The sequence below is a fragment of the Triticum aestivum genome, chromosome 2B, assembly GCF_018294505.1.
Source record: "Triticum aestivum cultivar Chinese Spring chromosome 2B, IWGSC CS RefSeq v2.1, whole genome shotgun sequence".
Classification (NCBI taxonomy): Eukaryota; Viridiplantae; Streptophyta; class Magnoliopsida; order Poales; family Poaceae; genus Triticum; species Triticum aestivum.
In genome coordinates this window covers 370,578,063-370,583,050 of record NC_057798.1, presented here as the reverse complement: position 1 = coordinate 370,583,050, position 4,988 = coordinate 370,578,063, and positions in this window count along the sequence as shown.

The window sequence follows — 4,988 nt, the reverse complement described above, 5'->3', positions numbered from 1 at the left end:
GGGCCATGTGTCCAAAGGACACTTTATATTTCTAGGTAGCATTTCGGAATGCCGAGGTTATGAAGTGCATAAAACTTATCGGTTGATGGAATGAATATGTTTTTAAATTCCATCATATTTGTGTACTTTGTGAATTATTTTACCTCCCGTCTGACCATTTTAAGCTGAAAGTGTCCAGTCTTCGGCTTCTACCCTGGTGTAGAATATACAAAGGGTGTCTGCAATGCAGTTTTCACCCTTGGACGACGTCTTGGTACTCGGAGGAGGTTTGTGCTTATCGGAACTAGGGAATCAGACTATAATGGATTGAGTACTTTCACTTAGTCTTAGGAGTTTGACTGTGGGGGCTGATGATGAGCCCCTGGTGTGGGAAGTGGCCGGCTTAGTAAGCTGAGGTCTAAGTTATGATACACTTTGGCTAACAAAGTAAAGCCCTTCGTTTAACATGGGTTATCTCTATCGACACGTCACTTAACGCGGTCTGCGGATGGCCGACCAGTTTGCGCCTACCTAGATAGTTAGTTTTTGGCTTTCTCTATTGAGGCGCTCTGCCAATTAACATTACAGCACAATCGTAGTGGTTCCCAAGTTACACCCTTAGCCAAATTCATCAGGAACATAAGGGGTACACATAGGAGCAGGGTAACACAACTATTGACCAAAATCTAGGTTCGAAACTGATGCATATAAAGCCTAAATCCAAGACGCCGAATATTTTGGACTTGTAAGGTAGGCTAATGAGGCCCCTTAACAGTTGCATCTTGAAAGACATTCTCGTAGTGCAAAGGTGGTGCTTGAACAGAAACATAGGCAATAATTTAGAGGGCATGATTTCTTTATTTTATAACCGCAAGCTGGTACATGCCGAGCTAATACGAGAGAAACTAAAAAGAATACAACATAAAAGAGTGCATAGGGGAGGAATAAAAAATAGGGCAGATATTGACGTCGGGTTTTGGGAGCCCGGGCCGCCTCCTGTCGCACGTCTGCGCTTCTAAGCTATTGACCAGCTTGACGTCGTGAACGGTGTGGATTGAGTAGGACTGGTGCAGTCGCAGCCCTTTATACGCTTCTGGCGTTTGTTAGCTGAGCCCCTCGAAGGGTCTTGTAGGGGTCTGTTGTGTGGTTGAAGCCACATTGATGGAGTCATGCTTGCCGGGTCTTTGACAGAGACTTGCCGGTGTGAGGGCTCGAAGCCACATTGGTCCTCGGTCGAGCCGTTATGGCGTTTTAATATATTTTGGGTCGTCGGCTGCCCAGGGAATCTTGAGTGCAAAATTATGCACCCTGGGGATGTAGTGTCCCATTGCTACGTCTTGAGCTTGCGTTGGTTTTCCTTGAAGAGGAAAGGGTGATGCAGCAATAGTAGTGTAAGTATTTCCCTCAGTTTTTGAGAACCAAGGTATTAATCAAGTAGGAGGCTCCTCAAAAGTCCCACGCACCTACACAAACGAACAAAGAACTCGCAACCAACACAATAAAGGGGTTGTCAATCCCTTCACGACCACTTGCGAAAGTGAGATCTGATAGAGATAATATGATAAGATAAATATATCTTTGGTATTTTATAATATAGATGCAAAAGGTAAAGATGCAATAAAAGTAGATTGAAAGTTTATATGATAAAAGATAGACCCCGGGGGCATAGGTTTCACTAGAGGCTTCTCTCAAGATAGCATAAGTATTACGGTGGGTGACCAAATTACTGTCGAGCAATTGATATAAAAGCGAATAATTATGAGATTATCTAGGCATGATCATGTATATAGGCATCACGTCCGTGACATGTAGACGGACTTCTGCCTGCATCTACTACTATTACTCCACACATCGACCGACTCCTCTCTGCATCTAGAGTACTAAGTTCATAAAGAACATAGTAACGCATTAAGCAAGATGACATGATATAGAGGGATAAACTCATGTAATATGATATAAATCCCATATTTTTATCCTCGATGGCAACAATACAATACATGCCTTGCAACCCTTTCTGTCACTAGGTAAGGACACCGCAAGATTGAACCCAAAGCTAAGCACTTCTCCCATGGCAAGAAAGATCAATCTAGTAGGCCAAACCAAACCGATAATTCGAAGAGACTTGCAGAGATAACTCAATCATACATAAAATAATTCAGAGGAGATTCAAATATTTCTCATAGATAAACTTGATCATAAACCCACAATTCATTGGATCTCGACAAACACACCGCAAAAAGAGATTACATCGAATAAATCTCCACAAGAGAGGGGGAGAACATTGTATTGAGATCGAAAAAGAGAGAAGAAGCCATCTAGCTAATAACTATGGACCCAAAGGTCTGTGGTAAACTACTCACAACTCATCGGAGGGGCTATGGTGTTGATGTAGAAGCCCTCCATGGTTGATTCCCCCTCCGGCGGAGCGCCGGCGAAGGCTCCAAGACGGGATCTCGCGGATACAGAAGGTGACGGTGGTGGAAATTGTGTTTCGTTGTCTCTCTGGATGTTTTCGGGGTACGTAGGCTTATATAGGAGGAAGAAGTACGTCGGTGGCCGCCCGAGGGGCCCAAGAGATAGGGGGCGCGCCCAGAGGGGGTGGGCGCGCCCTCTTGTCTCGTGGCCGCCTCGGCTGCTTCTTGACTTGCACTCCAAGTCCTTTGGATCACGTTCGTTCCAAAAATCACGCTCCCGAAGGTTTCATTCCATTTGGACTCCGTTTGATATTCCTTTTCTTCGAAATACCGAAATAGGCAAAAAAACAGCAATACGGGTTGGGCCTCCGGTTAGTAGGTTAGTCCCAAAAATGATATAAATGTGTAAAATAAAGCCCATAAACATCCAAAAGGGGTAATATAATAGCATGGAACAATAAATAATTATAGATACATTGGAGACGTATCAAGCATTCCCAAGCTTAATTCCTGCTCGTCCTCAAGTAGGTAAATGATAAAAACAGAACTTTTGATGTGGAATGCTACCTAGCATATTTCTCAATGTAATTTTCTTTATTGTGGCATGAATGTTTAGATCCAAATGAATCAAGACAAAAGCTTATAAAACATAAAAATAATAATGCTTCAAAGCATAGTAACAAATAATCATGTCCTATCAAAATAGCATGGCCAAAGAAAGCTTATCCCTACAAAACCATATAGTTAGGCCATGCTTCATTTTCATTACACAAAATACTCCCATCATGCACAACCCCGATGACGAGCCGAGCAATTGTTTCATACTTTTTAATGTGCTTCAGCTTTTTTCAACTCTTACACAATACATGAGCGTAAGCCATGGACATAGCACTAAGGTGGTAAAAGATGGTGGTTGTGAGTACAAAAAGAGGGAGGAGATAGTCTCACATCAACTAAGCGTATCAATGGGCTATGGAGATGCCCATCAATAGATATCAATGTGAGTGAGTAGGGATTGCCATGCAACGGATGCACTAGAGTTATAAATATATGAAAGCTCAACAAAAGAAACTAAGTGGGTGTGCATCCAACTCGCTTGCTCACGAAGACCTAGGGCATTTTGAGGAAGCCCATCATTGGAATATACAAGCCAAGTTCTATAATGAAAAATTCCCACTTAGTATATGAAAGTGACAACATAGGAGACTCTCTATCATGAAGATCATGGTGCTACTTTGAAGCACAAGTGTGGAAAAAGAGATAGTAGCATTGTCCCTTCTCTCTTTTTCTCTCATTTTATTATTTTCTTTTCCCCCTTTTTTTTTCTTTGGCCTTTTTTTGGCCTTTCTCTTTTTTTCTTTTCTTTTCTTTTTGTAAAGTCCGAAGTCTCATCCTGACTTGTGGGGGAATCATAGTCTTCGTCATCCTTTCCTCACTGAGACAATGCTCTAATAATGAAGATCATCACACTTTTATTGATTTACAACTCAAGAATTACAACTCAAAGCTAGAAGAAGATATGACTCTATATGAATGCCTGCGATGGTGTATCGGGATATGCAATGAATCAAGAGCGACATGTATGAAAATTATGAAGGTGGCTTTGCCATAAATATGATGTCAACTACATGATCATGCAAAAAGCAATATGACAATGATGGAACGTGTCATAATGAACGGAACGGTGGGAAGTTGCATGGCAATATACCTCGTAATGGCTATGGAAATGCCATAATACGTAGGTATGGTGGATGTTTTGAGGAAGGTAAATAAAGGGTTCATGGTACCGGCGAAAGTTGCACGATAATAATAAAGGCTAGCAAAGTGTAAGGATGAGTGTGTGTATATCCATGGACTCACATTAGTCATAAAGAACTCATATACTTATTGCAAAAGTATACTTAGCCCTCGAAGCAAAGTACTACTACACATGCCCCAAGAGGGATAGATTGGTAGGAAAAGACCATCGCTCGTCCCCGACTGCCACTCATAAGGAAGACAATCAAAAGAGCACCTCACGCAACAAATTTGTCACACAACTTTTACCATATGTGCATGCTACGAGACTTGCCAACTTCAACAAAAGTATTTCTCAATTTCATAATTACCCACTAGCATGAACCTAACATTACTACCTTTATATCTCAAAACAATCATCAAGCATCAGATTAATCATAGCATCCAATTCACTTCCTATGATTGTTTTTATTATACCCAACTTGGATGCTCATCATTCTAGGACCGAATTTGTAACCATAGCAAATACCATGCTGTTCTAAAAGAATCTCAAAAAGATATAAGTGAAGCATGAGAGACTAGCAATTTCTTCAAAATTATGCCATCTCCGTGCTCTAAAAGATATAAGTGAAGCACTAGAGCAAAAACTATCAAGCTCAAAAGATATAAGTGAAGCACATAGAGTATTCTAGAAAATTCTGATAAAGTGGGCTTCTCCCAAAAGGTGTGTACAACAAGTATGATTGTGGTAATCTAAAAAGTAAAGACTAATATAATACACGACGCTCCAAGCAAAACACATATCATGTGGCGAATAAAAATATAGCTCCAAGTAAAGTTACCAATGAACGAAGACGA